Consider the following 20,434-nt stretch of genomic DNA (forward strand, 5'->3'; position numbering starts at 1 on the left):
TTAGGATCCATTTGCAGTGCAATTAGCCACAACTTCAGTGTGTCCTTGTCCCTCAAAGGTATTCGATGAAAGCTCCAGGAAGTAGAGCTTGTCGTTTTGTTTGGAAATCCACAAACACAGACCTTTTTGTTTCTTAACTTGTAGAATACAGCAACATTTGCTTTCTGTGAGAGGACAAAGGACAGAGGGATGCTGGAAAGCCCTCTGAGGCAAATTGTTATTTGTGATATTGGGCTCTATAAATAAAATTGAATTGAAATTGAATTGGACTGCAACACAACAAACAGTTACTGGACAGTCTCCAACTATCATTCACATTTCCACTGTTTTCTTCCTGCAGTGAGTCACCTCTTGTGAGATTTCAGAAAAATTAGAAAAAAAAAAAATTAATTGATCCTCAGGGGGAAACTGTGATGCGGTTCATTTGCTCTGATGTTAAGAGAATTATAAGAAAGTACAAATAAGAAGTACAGTATGTAAATAAGAAGTATGTAACAACATAAATATAAAAAAATATATATATACACATTATGGTTTAATGATTAACACTACTATGTAAATATCTAAAACTATAAAATATGATTAATATTTTCCACTTTGTATGTGAAGTGTGTAAAAAAAATATGCATAATGCTACCTTGCACAGTATGAAACTAGTATATAAAGTTTTAGAAATATAAAAATGTTTATTATGCTACAATATACAAACAATAAATACATAAATAAAATAAAATATATATGTTATATATATATGCAACGTATGTCAAATATATATTCAGGAGTAGTGTTGGTAAGAATAAATTAGGATAATGAAAGATATTGCACGGGGCAGTTGAAATATTGCACCAATTATTGAATAGTGAGGACAGTGTTGCAAACTTATTGTACCTAGAAGTCACTATTGCACACTTTACATATAATAAATAAATTATGAAATTATAACTGCATACGACAAGACCTCTCCTTTCACAAGACTTGGACACAAACAGACTGAAGCATTCATTTCTCTGTAGGGATGTGACCAAACGTTAGTCGACCAGAAAGGTCATTAGTTGGCAGGATTTCATTGGTTCCTTAGTCATAGAAAAAACAAAGGTGAAACTCTATTAGGAGCTGCTCCTAAAATAAAATCAAAACCTATATGACTGGTACATCTGGGGATTTAATTTGAAAGGACAGACACAGGAAGTGGTACCTGCGGTTATTCCACAGGCTAGTTAATAACATGTCGGGCAGGAAATCCAAAGTGTGGGATCATTTTGAGAAGGTGAAGGACGAACCCAAGGTGATATGTAAACTCATCTTCATTGGTCGACTACAAACATGACGTATCATCTGAAACATGGAAGTAGCTACATGCCCATTAGCCCACAGCGTCATTAACAGGCGGCTCGCTCAGTGTGTGACGTGCACTTGTAGATAAAATATAGGCCTATATTAATGAAGGTTCATTAGTACGGTTTTGTATTTCTCTGTAATGTAGCACAGTGTTAACAATGTTACTGATACTATTCTTTCTCACACCTTCAACTCAAACCACCAAAATATATCATTTAATCATTACATTAATATCGTAAACATGCAGGCAACTAGTTGACTAATGGACCTAAATGACGACTATTGGTCGACTAGGAAAATTCTTAGTCGGGGGCAGCCTATAGTTTATACACTTCTCAGATACACCAGAGAATAACACAGTAACACTGGTCTTCATCATCTCCCTCTGTCTTACCATTACCTAAAAATTTAATAATGAGTCATTTTACTTTCACATCCTTGTTGTATTTATTATGATCATCTGTAGTGTAGGGTTATATGGGGACAGGGGCGTTGAGGGTAGGCCATTTGACAACACCGTGAGAAATAACGTAACTAACGTGGGAAAATAGGGTCCAAGTCTAAAATCACCAGGGTTCTTCTTTAATAGCTGCTTTTAGACGACTTGATGTAATTTAGTGGAGTGTATGAATCCTTTGAACACATCATCTTTTTGAGCGACATTTTCACAAACCAGGACACACTTTTGACGTTTGTGTCACTGTTTCTCTACTAACTGCTTCTTATTTCCTGCCCTTTTTTTCCCAGGATGCAGTGTGACTGATTGATGATCAGGGCTGATTGCATCCATCATGTCTGGGCAGGGAAGAGTATCAATTCTCTCCACTGAGCAAGTGATTGAACATGATGGGGGAGCGACTGTAAACCCTGCCCAGACTCTGTAAAGCTTCGCACGATATTGCCACTCAAGCAGCTCTTATGGTTCACATGTTCAAAAAAAAAAAAAGATGTGCCACCTTTTCTTGTTGGTCCATAATGAGTCCACTCCAAAGTCAATTTCAATAGCGACACATTTCTTCAAACAGCCTGTTTGTGTTGTATGTATGAGCAGCTGTGATGAGATATTTATGAACACGCTATGTATTCGTCTTTGACATTCTTGTGATGTGTGATGGGAAGCGAAGTCATAATAGATACAGCTACCGTATGTCATTTAAATGATTTGACGAGTGATTTACGAAGCAGTAACGCTGACAAATCTCCACCAGCATGCAGTGTATGGAGCTACGGTCCTCCAGTCTGTGTTGAAACTTTATAAAAACCTTTATAGGAGGCACTAAAAGATTATTACGTCTTAAAGGTTGGGGTCTTCCATTTATAGAGCATCCTTAGCTCTGCAATCCTTAGCATGCATGGGCCACTGCAGCAAGATAAAAGTGGCTGTAATTACACAATTAATCAATTGTATTGCTTTGTAGATGCAACACGTAACGGAGAAAAGCCAATTTAGCACGTGTCAAGATGAATTACCTTATTTTCCGCAACAGGATCCCAAAATCAGCTTTAATACTTCAAGTGCTTTCTTGAGCATCATCAGCGAAGTTGCAAAGATTGATCAATGCGATATTTAGCTACGGCGAATATGACAAAGGGACATTGGCTTTAATCATGTTCTTCAAGCACCATTTGTCACTGGCACTTTGTTTGTGGGAGAATGAACTGCAGTGCATCGCTCCCTTTGTCTCGTTTTAGATTCAGCAAAGCTGCACACTGAGCCAAGAGCCAGCATTAGTGGACTGAGTCAGTATCACTCAGTTGTTAACATGATTCACACAAAGAGCAACAGATGGCTGCATCTTAATTTAGAAAAGGTGTGGAATTGACAGTTTCACTTTGTTGTCTTGCTTGAAATTAGTGTCTGCTTCCTCAGACTTTCAGATCATATTGCAACCAGTGGTGGAAAGTAACAATGCATATTAACTCAAGTACTTGGGTACAAATTCGAGTTTTTCTCTTTAATGCAACTTAATACTGATGCTCCAGTACATCTCAGAGGGAAATATTGTACTTTTTTTACTTCACAAGATTTGTCTGACGACTTTTGTTACTTTTCAGATTACAATTTTCTATTGTCTTCTTTCATAGAAAAGAAAAGTGCACCCAGCTGAGTGCAGATCTCTGCCAGACTGAGCTGATAGCCACTCTAAACAATTCTCGTAATTCCAGCAGACACGCTGCAGTGTGTTTCAGAAGCTCTCAGAATCTAATAAACATACACACACCTTGTCTGTTTTTGAAGGAGCTGCAGCACTGCACAGAGCAGGTCGAGTCTTCCTTCTAACAGTCACTGTATGTCAAATACAGGTAGTCTACAATGTAATTGTGAGGATTAATTTATTTTTAATCATTTAAACACAGCCTCAAATATTCTATTCACATCCTTTATAACTGGACTTTTAACAATCAATGTCTGCAGGCTACAGCACAACAAAGAAGGACATAACAACAATAAACACAACTAAAATATACAAAAGAAGAAACCATTGAACTGCATAGCCTGCTTACTTACTTAGGTAGACGCACAAAAAAAAGAAAAGAAAAAAAAGACTAAAATAACAAGATCAGGCAGGCAACACTCTCCACGCTCCCAGTGTGGTGTGACGCCATGTGAAGGATGGAACAAAACTGGTTTGCAACTGGACCGCAAAGAGATGTGCTCGATGGAATTGTCCCTTTCAGCTCCCTTACACTTAAGATGGTGGAGCAGATAACAAAAAATGGCTTTATCCGTCTCTTATGGTCCCTAACTGCCACTGGATCAAGTGCATTACCAACCAAAAACCTAACACCATATATATACTTAAGACATACTCAACAACCTTATTTTTCAGTTCCCAAAACTAATGAATAAATTGGCAGAAAGCTTCCTCTGATTGGAACAATTTGCCTCTCAACATTAGAACAGTTGACTCACTGCCCCTCTTTAGGAACTGTGAGGCATGCTGCTATGACTATTAGCATTATTATTACTGTTATTATATTGATGCAGAGGTCTGCACTATAAAGCCAGTTCAACTTACCCAGGATATCTTCTCGTTATCTGGTTTGACTAACTCTAACACTGGTCGTCTGGATAATGGGTACTACAAAGCTGGTAATCAACTACTTGACCAACTCTTGGTTTTCCTATCCAGCCACGAGCACATTCATGTGAAAGCAGCAGGCGTGTTAAACGTGAGCGACGTCATCAGAACCATGAATGAAGTAGGCTACTTCATATGATATGTGATGAAATGGTACTAAAAGTGTCTGCGACTACGAGACAGTAAAATGTGGCGCAAGACGTAAAGGATAATCTGTAATCTTAAAACAGATGATCTAATAACACTATCCAAAACATCACCATTTTCCGAGACTTAAATTACGTGCAGGTATCACTGAGCTAGCTATATATTATGTTTTTTCCTAGTTCTCATCACACAGGTGTCTCATGTTATTTTGAGCTGCAGTGATGAAAAGTAGCACCACTGTCAGCTGCCACTGTAGACTTAATTAAACTTTGCATAATTTCTAATAGTGCTAAAATCATGTGTTTGGTGTGTAAACCATCTCCATTTGTTCGTAGCTCTGTGTTAAAACCAGTGGGAATAGAGCCCTGGAAGGATAAAATGAATCTTCTGACCTATAACAGTATATAGGCTCCTCTTTTTCACCTGTCACTCCGAACCTTTGTCCATGGATACTTTTTTCTTTAGCGATCTGATTGGTAAGAGGTCGAGGTGTTGACAGGCTGTGATCTGATATCCTGAAGTTAAGATGCTCTGGAGCAGATGAACTGTTCGACATAAGTTACCATGGTGATTTATCCCAGTACAAAGAGAACCAGCTCCGTCATACTGAAAACCCAGATTTAACTCTGTTGCCTCGCTAACTTCAAATCCTGCTTCGCAGTACAGGTCTCTGGTGTCTTGTGGCATATGTTATTATGTGCAGGTATTGTGGGATTATGAAGATGACGTCAGGTTGGGTCGGTAAATGAGAGCTATGTATGTAGTTTATGTTTTGTGTTGGACCCCCTTTAAAAAGGTTTTGGCTCATCTCAAGGGGCTATGTGCTAATTAACCTTTGGTGGATCTTAACATATCTGGACTTGAATTAATCTGCAGATGCTCCACTTCCAAATGAGACCATTTCTATTCATGTCATTTCATAAAGACAAACCAAAATGTGTCCTGCAACACACGGTAAGGGTTGTTGTTTTTAGCCAAGCCGATTTCGAGAGGACTCTACTGGCCGGTTAAGACAAACGAAGCATCAGCAGTTAATGAGGATATAAAACAGTTTTTTTGAACAAATATGTATCACTGCAACCACGAGAGCTCTTTGAGCATACAGTCATAAATGTGCAAACAAAACATGGGGCTGATTGGTCCAGTAGTTTGCCAAATTAGCTGCAGACAGACAAATACACACACACACACACACACACACCCACACACACACACATGTAAACAAACAACCAAATGCATGATCCCCTCCAGGCTTACACAGATAATTAGGCTGCATTTTTCTGACAAACTAAAGGATGAAGTGTCCCTTTATGTGTTCACAATTCTCCTGCTTCTTCAGCCAAATAAACTCTTTATAAATCCTCTTGAATCAGCTGGAAAATGCCTCGTCATAAAGCTGAAAACATGCTGTTTTTCTGACTTTTTAGAGATACGTTCTTCTTACAGGATGGTGACGCTATAAACATATGATGATCTTATAGAATATGATGCATTGCTGTACAATCTTAACCATCTTCAGCAGTACAATGCAAAATACACATGAATGCCACAGTAATATAAATCCAAAACCATCAGATGTAATAGTGAACTGCACAATTTTACTTAAAGTACTTGAAGTACATTTTGCTGATAATCCAAACATACATTTACTCAAGCAAGGTTCTGAATGCAGGACTTGTAGTGGAGCATTTTCACAGTGTGGCATTAGTACTCTCACTGAAGTAAAGTATCTGAATACCTCTTCCACCACCGACTGCAACCAGTAAAACTCTGTTTGTAAGATTAAAGCAGAGTCTTTGCTGACTTACTCTTACACTGTGCCAGCTGCACCGCTCACCTCCATCCTTAACCACCCCTTTATAAGACGAACATCCAACACCGTAATCACTGTGTCTGCTCCCGGGGATAAGGCCCCTTTTCCTCAATAGCTACAACCGTTTTTTTACTTCATTTTCATACCTTCCTTTTCTGGTTTGCATGTTCACGGGAAATGTACTGCTGTCCCAATTCACTCTGTCAGGTCACCGTTTAACTCTCCCTATCTTCCTCCAAATGGGGACTTATAGCACTGCAACTGCAATAGTGTATGAAATGTGCACATTCAAACTAGAGCAAAGATGATGGAGCATCTAGTGTCATCAATCAACCAAGTAACCTGAATGTAAATTTACCAGCGCTGTGTGCTAATAAAGTAAGACAGTGCTGACATTATCAACCTGGACGGACTGATATTTTCAGGTTTCATACACTCTTCTATGTAGTTGAAGATATTTTTGGTAGAATAGTATTCAGTAGGAATAAAGGAATTCTGGTTTTCAGAATCATATTTGTAGTCAATGCTGTCCCGACCCATAGCAGGGTTGTTTCATAGCTCTTTTTCTGGAGGGGCCACCTCTAATCGATGCTGACTTCACAATAATGAATTATAGATAAGCACTAAAAACAAAGTCAGTGACCAACCTAAAACATAACTAAAATCTTTCCCTGAAACTTTTACTCCTTCAGCTGGTTCAAATCCAACCACTCTTTGGCCCCTCACCTCCCTAGAGTCAATAGTGTTTCCATTTCGAGGAAAGAAGTGAGATATTGTCCTGGTGTGCCAAGAACGACTGAAAGCTAAAAAACCCCTAAAAAAACAAAACAACAAAAACCATCCAAACTCAACTTACTTGCTCCTCTTCAATAAATCAATGTCTCATTTGTGACCCGAGGTGAGTTACTGAACATCCTGGAGAACACTATCAAGAGTACTTACAGCAAGAGTACCTGCTGGCTTATGAATATGGCTCAAACAGGGGGAAATAATTGAGAGTGCAGTTTTTCCACAAGCAAAATTTCATCCAATTTTATAAATCTGTCACAGAGATCGCTCAGTGTTGTCTATTCTGCTTTCAAAGACATGTTTCAGCCAGTTACCTCATGGGCAATTGACCCTGAGCGAATGTACATGGAGGAAGTGCATGACACAGGGGTGAAGGTACAGTCAGTAGGGACTGCACTGTTCCAAGCAGCCTGCTATGAAAAACTTTCACTCTGCTTTCTTTTCACCAACCCTTTGTCCTCATCACTAACCACTGGAAGCACTCTCTGAACACTATAACCCTTGAATCCTATGCAGACAACACATGATAACTGTTAGCTACACTAAGAAGCACTACCTCATTAGGGGTGGGTAATATGGCCCTAAAATAATATCTCAATATTTCATATATGTCAGCAATTTGCCTTCAAATATTCTGTGAAAACTTAACACAAATTATCTCTCTGTTTTTTTTAGCTTGTCATCAAAAACCGTAACTTAAAGTAAAGGTTCAGATTCTAAGTATAAACACAGAGTTTCCCATACGTTCATTTACTGTGGAGGCTCGCTACAATAACAAAATCTGACGCCATGTATTGATTTATTTATTTTGGGAGCTAGACTGTTCATAGCCTCTATTTTAGGTACAACTGTTTAACTGCTTGTAAACGCAAATAGCTAATCAGCCAATCATGTGGCAGCAACTCAGTGCATTTAGGCATGTAGACATGGTCAAGATGACCTGCTGAAGTTCAAACTGAGCATGGGGAAGAAAGGGGATTTATGTGATGTTGAGCGTGGCATGGCTGTTGGTGCCAGACGGGCTGGTCTGAGTATTTCAGAAACTGCTGATCTACTAGGATTTTCACGCACAACCGTCTTCAGATGGTAGGGTCAGAATTTGGTGTAAACAACATGAAAGCTTGGATCCATCCTGCCTTGTATCAGCGGTTCAGGCTGCTGGTGGTGGTGGTGTAATGGTGTGGGGGAGATTTTCTTGGCACACTTTGGGCCCCTTAGTACCAGCTGAGTATAGTTTAAACACCACAGCCTACCTGAGTATTGTTGCTGACCGTGTCCATCCCTTTATGACCACAGTGTACCCATCTTCTGATGGCTACTTCCAGCAGGATAACGCACCATGTCACAAAGCTCACATCATCTCAAACATGACAATGAGTTCACTGTACTCCAATGGCCTCCACAGTCACCAGATCTCAATCCAGTAGAGCACCTTTGGGATGTGGTGGAACAGGAGATTCTTATCATGGATGTGCACCAAGTGTGTGATGTCATCATGTCAATATGGACCAAGATCTCTGAAGAATGTTTCCAGCACCTTTATTATAGCAAGAATTAAGGCAGTTCTGAAGGCCAAAGGGGTCCAACCCAGTACTAGCAAGGTGTACCTAATAAAGTGGTCGCTAAGTGTATGGTTGCACCACACTCTCAGAGCACAGAGCATACTCTGGGCACAGATGGAGCAGCAGAACGCCAGGCACAGTCTTGCCCTGAGTCTAAAAGTTTGCTTCCACTCGCCTCTGCAGCAGCTGCTCCTCTCATCCATCAAGCAGATTGACTGATCAATTATCCACCCCTCAACTCAAACTCTACAAACTGCGTCTGACGAAAAAAGGAACTCATGAAGAGTTCTGCCTGCGCTGCATTCATGGTCCCGCAAAAACCTCAGAATATATAGAGAGGGGACAAAGAATGACAAAGCAAAGTGAGTGGAAAAAAAGAAATATAAAATTAAAAATAATTAAAAAACAGAAGCTGTATGCCTATTCTGTGTGTGCACACTGAGAGCAACAACAAACTGGACTAAAATTCTTTGTTTGTGCACACATGCTTGGGCAATAAAGCACATCCTGAGTCCACAGGATAAGGCAGTGGGCAATGATCTGCTTTTTAGTGTGTATTCCCTTCTCTGTATGAGACACTGGGAAATATTAATATTACTTAATGTGCATGGCATTAATATTAGCATGTCAGCACTGTATAGGGATCTCAAGTTGTATGGATTGTTCAGGTGGAAAGCCCAGTCTGACCTGCTGGAAGTTGCTTTTTTCCTGCTTCATGGAAATAAATTCACTAAGTTCCAGTTTTGTTTTTTTTTAAATTTTGAGATCTTTTCTTATAATTAGGAGATCAGGATCAGTGCGCCCTTCCTTGTAATTATGAGATGTTTTCTTGTAATTACAAGATAAGGTGTCTAATTGGTTTTTCTTTAGGCAATGCATGCACTTCCGTTACAACGTCCAGGCCTAATGAGGCCACTGCTCCACACAACTGAAGTCTTTTTGGAACTAACGCTTGCTTTAAGCCACGATTGTTATTGCTGTGCATATCACTTTGACGTCATAACGTCAACAAGTCATTATCATGATATTATATTCTTATCAAATGAAAAATTATCCCGGTATTATCGTGAAAAATATGATGTGGCACACCTCTACTCCTCGTCTACATCTGCAGCTGTATGGAAGAGATGGTGCAAAATATCGGAAATGACAGGTGGAAAGAAAGTGAATGAAGAAGTGTGAGGGAACGCTCATACCAGCATATTGGATACAAGTTGTTATAGAAAAATATTTTGGACCAAAATCAATTCTGTTTTTATGAAATCACCACCATCAACAGATCTTGTGCTGGAGGTGAGGAAAATCCATGTGGAGCTGACATGTGGAGTTCAACATGTAGAAATCCAATTTCCCCCAAAATTGAAAAAAGTCTCTGCACACCCAAATATGTGAAAGGTGCATTGGGGGAAAGCACACCTTGAATAAAAATGAAACTCCATTTGCTGCAGGTATATTTCTTAATAATTAATACAGTTATTAATTCACAATCAGACCTAAATGTTGTAAATTAATTAGTATATCAGCTGCGATTGAGACAGTGTGCCGTTGACCAATTTAAAATCACCTTGAGACGGCTGACCTTTGAGGGACTAGAAAAATGGAGACCAAAATAGAGGGAGGTATCGTATTAGCTCTGTGACACCATCCAATTTTCTATAACCCTGCTCTGCCAGAGTATAGCCTGCTTCATAACAGAGATGCAGCATGGTCTGCAGTGTGAGATTGTGTTTTGAACTATATTTGAGATGTCCTGACACCTGCCAGCCAATCACATTCAAGTATTTCCTGTGGGCATGCTGTAGGGGATGTTTACACTGTGACTTGTTAGCTTTGGCGTGCTTGTCAGAGGCTGGAATACTGTAATTTGCTATTAGCATGCATGCTGTGACTGAAAAGAGCTGTGAATCTACTGGGGCTCAAGTTGCTATCTTACCCTTCTGCCTAATGCTGTTGAGTTCAGTGACCTAATTCAACGAGACATTTGTGACAAGAGGTGCCCACTTGATAACCCCAAGTGACATATCAGTGGCGGAGCTGCACACAGCATTCTATCCTGCACTGTTTATATTAGGCAGCTGCTGACTGATGCTGCCTGTCTAATGGTCCTTTAGATGTATGAAAATATGTCCTGATGTTCTTTAGCAGTCATTTGTGGGCTTGTCATCCGTCTCATGTTTGAATCGCAGCCCCGGATGAATGGATTAAGGCTATTTAAATTCTCACAGGGGGCAGGAGGAACTTTCAAAGTTTCAGTTACGGATGGTTGCTAAAATGTTTGATACAGTGTAGTCTTACCACCCAGACAGTCATGGGAGTTAATATAATCCACTTGCCAGAATAAATGTTGGCATTGCACCTTCCTGCAAACCATGATTCGATTAAGTTTGTATGTTATTATGTAGCCGACATGTTGAAACTTTAGGTTTCTTTACGTTTCAATAAATATGGTCTCTTGTGTAAAAGCCATCTGGTTATGGTAAGGAATAGATGTTGTTTTGGCTTAAAATACCCGGTTTTAGTAGCAGAATATTGGCTGGAAACGGAGCCATGTTAAGGTAAAAAAAACAACTGCTTTTGGTGGAACTATCTTGGTTGGAAACGCAGCAATGTTTTGGTGAAACATCTTTTTGGCACCATCCTGGCAGGAAACACAGCGATGTCTCGGAAAAAACAACCACTTTTCATGACACTATCCTGAAAGGAAACTCAGCGACTGCTTTTCCTCGCAACAGCTTTTTGTGGCTCCATCCCCCTCAGGAAACACAGCGATGTCTCCGAAAAACAAAACAAAAAACAACCGCATTTTGTGGGATTATTCCTGCAGGAAACTCGGTAATGTCTTGGTACAAAACATGGATGCTTTTTGTGGCACTATCCAGGCAAGAAATGCAGCAATGTCTTGGTAAAAAACAACTGTTTTTCATGACACTATCCTGACAGAAAACATAGCTGTGTCTCTGTAACAAACAACTGTTTTTGATGGCACAATCCAAGCTGTAAATGCAGCAATGTCTCGGTGAAAAACAATCGATTTTTGTGGCACTATCCCAGCAGGAAACGCAGCAATGTTTCTGTTTTTGATGGCACAATCTCAGCTGGATATACCGTGAAGTCTCTATTAGAAACAACTGCTTTTCATGGCACTATCCTGACAGCAAACACATAATGTGTGGGTAAAACTATACTGGCAGGAAATGCAGCATATCTTGGTAAAAAAAAAAAAAGATCGCTTTTTGTGACACTATCCAGGAAAGAAGCACAGCAATTTCTCGGTAAAGAGCAGCTGTTTTTCTTCAAACTATCCCGATAGCAAAAACAGCAACAACTGCTTTTGATGGCACACAATCCAAGCAGGAAATTCAGCAATGTTTCGGTTAAAAAAAACAACCCCTTTTTGTGGCACTATCTCTGCAGGATTTGCAGCAGTTTCATAAAAAGCAACCCTTTTTTGTGACACTATCCCAACAGGAAACGTACGTCTCTGTAACAAACAACTGTTTTTGATGGCACAATCTCAGCTGGAAATACAGCGATGTCTCTATTAAGGACAACTGCTTGTCACGGCACTACCCTGGCAGGAAACACAACAATGTCTAGGTAAAAAATAACCTCTTATTTAAAGCACTATACTGGCAGGAAACACAGTAATATCTCAATAACAACAACCGCTTTTCATGGCACTACCCTGGCAGGAAATGCAGCAATTTCTAGGCAAAAAAAAGACCGCTTTTTGTGTCACTATCTAGACAAAAAAACGCAGCAATGTCTTGGTATTATAAACACCGTTTTTTGTGGCACTATCCCAGCAGAAAATGCAGTGATGTCTAGCTAAAGAAAAAAAAAAACACTTTTTGTGGCACTATACTGGCAGGAAATGTAGCAATGTGACAATAAAAAAACACTTTTCATGGCACTAGCTTGGCAGGAAATGCAGTGATGTCTCCTTAAAAAATAACCCCTTTCTGATGGCACAACCCTGGCAAAAAACTTGCACCTCCTGGTGGCAGAGTCAGCTCATACATCACCTTAGAAAGGTTGCTACTTATTCAGGTTTATAGATTATCCACGGATTAACTGTCACACTAAAAGCTTCATGATGCTTTTGATATTTTTTCTTTTTTAGTCGTTTAAATTGTGCCTATTTTGCTGGGATTAGCATCATATAACATCATAATAATATAGAATTTAAAACATAAATAGAGACGGCGTGGCAGGAGGCCAGGCAGTGCCAGTAAGTGTTATCATTATCATCGTTTTTATGTTTTTCAGTTTTTCTTCGTAGTATTTTTGTTTTATTCTTTGAAACTAGTATGCATCTTTTAAATGGGGTAAAGCAGCAGCCTTTTCCTCTAATGCATTCATGCTTTGTCAACTCCAGTTATCATTTTAGCTGATAATAAATCACCCCAGGATCTCTGCTGCACCACTGATTATCACAAGGAATTATTCAAGGACTAGATTACAATACTTACGGATAGGTGGATAGTAATGCTGTTTTCAAAGTGCTATTATTCAAATAAGAAGGTGACACCATAAATCACTGCTTGGATCACATGTAGAGTCAAGCAGATAATCAGACTTGCATTAGAGATATACTAAAATCCACAATAATATAAATCTAAGAGAATACACATCAATGCGTAAAACAGGATGCACCTTAAAAAACACCTGGCAAGTTTAAATTGTATTTTGAGAAATTGGGTGGATTACATGCTGTTTTGTTTTCTGTGAATCCTTCCTGGGTAATTTGAATCCAGGACGGGAATGGCAGGGTCCGCCACCAACAATAACAAATAAAAAGATAAATGGAAATGGAAATACCGATCATAAATTGCATCAAAAACAGGGTTTGATTCCACAAAAACCTTGAGGATTATAACTTTAAGGTCAATAATAAAAGCAGCTCGCATTCTCATATCTCATCCTGCATTGATGATGCCGACCGCCTGCTGCGATCTGCATCAGAATAAATGTGTGCAGCCCACAAGATTTGTGTTGCATCCCATCAGAGCCTCAAGATCCCACTCTCATAGCAGCCCTCTGTGCAAACACATTTGCACACACTAAAAATGTGAAACAGGAGGAGGGACCTGGGTTTAAAAACAAGCTTTTGTTCCTGATTAGAGCTTTAAAATGTGCATGTATTGTTATGTCATGATCTTAAGGTATACTAAAATGTTGATAGCCCATAGATGACACTGACTTCAAGCATAAGCACAAAACAACACTAAGGTTTTAAAACCTTTGCACATTATGTTCGTCCTCTCTTTACCTATACACTATCTTGCTTGATGATGGTGTGCGGCCCTGCTGGCACTGTCCCCAGGCTCCTCTGTACTTTCTATATGCAATGCATGCTTCAAAATGTCAACTTTTTATATCTGCAATGACAAAGCCAGAGCTGACTTTTCATTAAAGCTGAGAGGCTGGTAGAAACTCAAGGGTCCTTTTCACACTGGCAAAGGACTGCCTTTCCAGTCGGGCTATTTCATTAACGTCTACTCTTGTAGAAATCTTGCAACTTCTTGTTTTAAGAAAATGGTCGGATAGTTAGGACTCAGTATAACTTAAGATGAAGCTGTCTGTTGTTTTTTATTGAAGCTGCCAAGGTGTTAAAAAACAGACACTGAAGCTGACTTTAAAAGTGCGGGTCCTCTTTTCCGCTTAAGGAACAAAAAGGCTTTTTTTACAGCTAAACACAACTTGTTATGAGGATGAGATTGAGTCCAGTGTCTCCATCAGAGTGCCTTCAGGAGGTGTATTTTCAGGTACATATTATTTTTTCTGGAGGCTGTAGGATCTCTGTGGTGAGGTGACACTTTCCTGCTCTGAAAAAATGCTTTGTTAAACTGTTTTGTGAACGCTGGTGCTTGCTCAACACCACTTGTATACATTTAGAGCAGTGAATAGGTGAATAGGCACTCAGGACTGTGGTGTTGGCTCAATAATAATGACGTTCACCTTGGAGTGTCAGACCACAGCATGCTCAAACACATTGCACCCATTTAGGCTCGCAGGTGTAGAGTTGAAAGATGTGTGGTAACGTTATATATCAGGGGTTTCAAACTGTGAGGAGCGTGAGATACTGTGTGTGGTGAAAGGCACAGGTGCAGGTGCTCGGAAGAAATTTGGCCCGCTTATCAACACATATGGTGCCAATTAAGGTACTTTGAAACTCTTAGCACCTGATTGCCGCAACTCCTCAAACTCACAACTCAGTCAAAAATGAACACACCTACATGACAGACATATTTTTACATTCAAGGTGACTTACACTTGTCGGGCATGTCGCTGTTTCCGGTGTCCATGGAGAATAAACGTCCATACATCCACTTAGGAATCATAGAAAAAGATGCTCTTCGTGACCCCATATCAAAATAATCCATTGATAGCTGTCCGTTCGTCTATGGAGGCTGATAGTTAATTCGGCATACTTTCATTGGTATCAATTTGCCAAAAATATAAGCAAATACATGGCTTAAGTTGTAGCCAACAGCTAAATCGTCCTTAGCGACGTTCTTCTTCCTGAACATGCGCAGAAGGGGGCGCTCGCGCTCCTTTTAAAAAGGCCCAGCATCCCCTGAGAAAGTCCTCAATGTATTTATTTATTTATTTTAATCAAACATTTGCATAAAGTGAATCTAACACGAATGATTGTATTATAAATGATGATTTTTTTTTTTAATTTAATGTAAAATCGAGCCTAACTGACCCCGTGTTTTGATTGGTCGCTTAAAGCTCACGTGACGGACTGTTAGGCTGTAGCTACTAGCTAGCAAGTTTGATGAATTAGCCTGCTAAAAGACACATTAGCAAAGAGTATAAAACTTTTTTTTTTTTACTCTGTGTGATATGTTAGATAATATATTTGTTGTTCTGTTAAAACGAGAGAGGATAAAAGATGACAACAATGCAGAAAAACGGCACAACAGTACGGAATACAGTTAGTGTAATAATCTGTCTAACATTACTGAATTTGACAGTTTTTAAGGCACCTAGCAAAGCGCCATTTTGACAGAAAATAATGGGATTAACGTTAGTGTCTCTTCTGTTTTTTAAGGCCACGTCAGGATATTTTCCGGGATTTATTCAAGCTGTTGATTATCATTTTAACACCTCCTGTCACATTTGCTGCATGCTAAGGGCGTTTTTCGGGCTCTATGTTGGCTGAAGACACCTGAGAAGCAGCTACCTGACTGCTGACAGTTGGACACTGAGGCTGTGATTGTTGTTCTGTAACTGGTGAGTACATATTTATTTTAAATTAACTTTTAGCTGCCAATTAAGAACCACAGGCAAAGCAGCTTTATTTGCACAGCACATTTCATACAACAGGGGAATTCAAAGTGCTTACAGAGCAGTAAAATATAAAGCATAATAAAGGATGCAGATTTACAATAATAGAGTAAAGAATAAAAACACATATAAAAGGTAAATTGAATTACTAAATGATCTACATTTAAAAAACACCATTAAAATTGTAGTGAATATGCAGACAATTGGTGTAAAGATAAAGAGACTATTTAAAATGCTTTGAAATTGAGTATAATATACAAATATAAAGTTGCAGTGCAGTTAAAATCAATAAAAGTAATTGAGTGATAGAAATTACAGTACAGTGCAAGAAATGAATAAATATTTGATGTGATAAAAGGCAGCGGCAAACAAAGTCTTCAACCTTGATTTAAATGAAGTAAAAGATTGAAGAAATGAAGAAAAGTTTTCTGGGAGTTTGTTCCAGATATGTGGTGCATAAAAGCTAGTCTTCAGTCTCGACTCCGGGGACACAAAGCAGACCTGTCCCAGAAGACCTGAGAGGTCTGGCTGGTTCATAGTGGATTCATTGCTTTGTAAACTAACAGCAGTATTTTGAAGTCGACTCTAATATTACAGGTATTAATGTGTATTGCATCATTGTTAATGTTTGTGCCAGCTCATATTTCTATATATTGACAATTGGTGCTAATAATAAGTCATGTAGGTGGTGTGCCTTCTTGTCAGTGTTGATAGTGATGGTTGAAAGTGGTTGTGATGTGCTGGCTACAACTTAAAGCATTTTTACAGCACAAAGAATTGATGATGGAATATTTGTTGTGAGCTTAACACATCGTTTTTGAGTTCTATAGCACATGTGAAAAATATCTGTGTGGCTTCTGACAGTTTAAAAAAGTGATTTCTGTCGGTATGTTAAGGCTGATTAATCGATTAGGGGGTTCTTTTGGTCTGTAAAATGTCAGAAAATAATGGAAAATATTGATCAGTGTTTCCTAATGCCTAAGATGATGTGCTCAAATGTCTCATTTTATCAACAACCGAAAAATGTTCAATTTACTGTCATAGTAGGAGTAAAGAAACCAGAAAATATTCACATTTAAGGAGCTGGAAACAGAATTCTGTCTTAAAAAATGAGTCAAACCTATTAATCGAATATCAGATCAGTTGGTGATTAATTTAACAGTTAATCAGTTAATAGTTGCAGCTCTACTATAACTATGCATGGCTACATAGTGTTGTGTCTGCAGTCGGTGCTATGTTGGTGTATAGTCTAATAACTAAAGCTGAATATCTGTCCAAACTTTCAGATAATCTGCAAAGAGAAAAAAGCAAATAAATGCATTTTCCATTCACTGCTGTAAGGCAAATTTTGGGAGTTCCTTCATAGAGACAAGCAGTAGGTGGCGCTAATTCTCCAGTTGGTGCCACTGGGTAAAAGGGCGCAACAAGATGACCTAATTATAAAAAAGCGTCAGTAATGATGTCTTAAATTCAGAAAAAGGAGCAGAATTTTTTTATCATGAAAGTTTTCATGTTATCTCAAGTGATTGCATTCCACATGTCCGTACACGCATGAGTATAATGCTGGTTTGATGAAATAAACCTCCAAAAAGAAAAGTCACCAGACCCTGATTTTAGTTGCCTGGGTCTAAGGCTGCACAGTCAATCAAAAACATTATTGAAATCACAGTATGGCCAGGTGCAATATCCAGATCACAGGAGCTGCAGTTTCTTTTTCAGAAAGGTAAAATGTGTCACAACAAACCATTACAAATGAAGTATTGTGGCCCTACAGAGATGCCCCAGCCTACAGATTGTATCCCAGATGTGAGGGAACATGCCTGTTTGGTACAGACCCCAGCAAAGATTCCATCATCATCTCTTTTTTTCAGTCATGACTCATGACAATCACAATATCTGTCAGATAATCACAATATGATTGGTGTTGTCGTACCTGCCTGGGTCCAGACCTTTGAATCCACCCACTGGCAATTGTGACTCATGTCAGGCAATCATTTAATGTCGGCATCATAGTTAAAAGACACTTATCACAATGCTATCATATTTAATAATTTGTTTTTCAGGACAAAAGTGTTTAGCACCTGCTATGACTAATTAAGCTCTCCCTTAGCTCCCCCTCCTACAATTATCTGCCTACTCTGTTCTGTGGGCCGCTGCGTGTGCCCAACAGCTCAACTGTAAACTTTTGCACTTGCATAACAGGCTTTCCAACAAAGTGCTGCCGGTGCTAGCAACAAATAAACATAAATAAAACATACTTTGGCAAAAAAGTACAGCATACATTGAGCAAATGAATGAACAGCAGAGCTCATGCTGAGGTTTGGGACATGGGTTTTATATTTTTCCTCTGTGCCACCAGTGGAATCCATTGTAATGCTGTAAATAAGAGCTGATTGCAACGATTATTCTCCACCAAGAGGCAAGTTACAAACATTTCAAAGCCATCTTTCATACACTGAGGGTTTGATTATTCTTGTCTGTAAATTACAGACTGCTATTTCATACAGTTTAAATCCAGAGTTCGGCTAAGCTCACAATAAGCTAATAAGAAGTAACAAGTTACAGAAGTTATATTGAAGCGTGGACTTGAAATGTGACCAATCATGTGATATAATATAAGGCAAGAAGGGCAAAGGGCGGAATTTATACAGTGCAGCAGTAGCTATACTGATGCTATACATATGCACAAGGCTGAGGCGAGACAAATTATTTTCCTCTCTTCTCCCTCTCCAGAGACTCTGAATCAAAAAAATGCTGAAATGTATTCAGCATATAGATGAACTTTCCTACAGCATAAGGCCCGTTAAGGTAAAGAATTAGGCGGCGGCGAGATCTCTCAGGTCCCTTTACCCTTTCTCCATGTTCTTAAGTGATAACAGCAACAGACAATGTTCACGCCTCATTTCATTTCATTATCGCGTCCCATTCGCCTCATCGCCTCAGTTCCCGGACTGGTCTTTCATCTCAGCATGCGGGCAATCACTCATAGCCAGCAAACATAATGGAAGTAGGGGGGATTGTCTAATCAAAGGTTTGTGAAACCAATTTACCATGCTCTAGAAAGGGTACTCTAGAGAGAATGCACCCACAAACTACTGTAGATGGGGAAGCTGGCATAATACTATGTGAGAGGCTGCAATTTCTGTAATGGTATAGACTTTGAACCAGCATATGAGACCTTTAATTAGCAAGCTAAATGTGATGCATTCAATTCCAGTGGCATACAGCTTGTTATCGGCGGATGCATAACAGCACCAGTGAAGGCTCTCTGTTGGTTGCACACAAGACGCTCAGCTCAGACTCAGAATTTATGTCAGTTAGGGATGCAGCAATTGTTAAATCCTGGGCTAATACAAATATTTTTATTGTTGCTGTTTATTATGCTTTAGTTGTTACTTATCCCTCCTTTTGTGCCAGCAAATGAAGGAATCTTAATTATAAAACACAGCTGTCATTCAGTCACTCAGTCCTTCATTATACTACCTTTGAATGAGCACAAATTCAACCTTTAAGATAACCTTCTTTTACATGAAAAACATTTTTTTAAATAACCAGTTCAGAAGCCTTTCCAATGTACCATAACTCCATCTCTAATATCTGTTTTATATTGCTGTGAAAAAATCGACAAATGTCTTCTTAAAACAACTGTTTCTCACCAGGAACTACATTTTACAAGATTACATTTGAACACATCATGAGAAAGTTATAATTTACCTTCGCCCAAAACTCCTTGTTACTTGACTGTGCTTAAATGCATCATAATGTAACTCAATGCAGCCTCTGTCTGTCTCTGTCTGGCCACCCTAACTAGCTCTCCTCTCACTGATTTAAACAAAGATTTGTTATTAAGCATTGATATTGAGTTTACTGCATCCTTTTGATCAGACGGCATCCTGGGGAAGATCTCTGTTCATCCCAAACACGTTTTCTATCGTCCCTGGGATGACGGGATGCTGTTCGTCTCGAGCCCTGCTATTAGCTTGCGCAAAACTGATGTTACACAACAGAAAAACAAGAAGAACATTGTATTTTCCGAAAGGCCAATGGTAGTCAACAAGGTGAATATCGGCTGATTCTGATGTGCAGGCTATGAATAGATGCATTCTTAATGTCAGTCGAATAAGTCTTTGGCTGTTCAATATGAACTATTCCTTTTTTCCATACATAATTTGAGAGTTTGAATGAGGTTCAGCAGGATTTTCAGGGTGGCAATAGTCTCGCCGCCAGACAATCAGAGATCTCCGCCTTCTGATAGTCTGGGGACACTCCTTTCTAAAGTGTGTTTAACACACCGGCGAAAACGGCCGGCAACAAAGCAACGCCTCTTGCATTTTTGAAAAGGACACGCCTTCTCGGAAATGTTCGCTCCCCCTTTTCTTGTCCGCAAGGAAACAAACACACAGAGA

At 39.2% G+C, this 20,434-nt stretch overlaps 1 long non-coding RNA gene across 1 annotated transcript in view; it reads right to left on the reverse strand.

Moving 5' to 3' along the window:
- LOC126393249 (uncharacterized) overlaps window positions 1-15,138 on the reverse strand; it is a 49,684-nt gene extending 34,546 nt beyond the window's left edge. The window contains exon 1 of the long non-coding RNA XR_007570248.1: window positions 15,007-15,138. This is a non-coding gene — a long non-coding RNA (uncharacterized LOC126393249). The remainder of the gene's footprint in view (window positions 1-15,006) is intronic.
- Between the last annotated feature and the right edge of the window lie 5,296 nt (window positions 15,139-20,434).

The sequence above is a fragment of the Epinephelus moara genome, chromosome 7, assembly GCF_006386435.1.
Source record: "Epinephelus moara isolate mb chromosome 7, YSFRI_EMoa_1.0, whole genome shotgun sequence".
NCBI lineage: Eukaryota > Metazoa > Chordata > Actinopteri > Perciformes > Serranidae > Epinephelus > Epinephelus moara.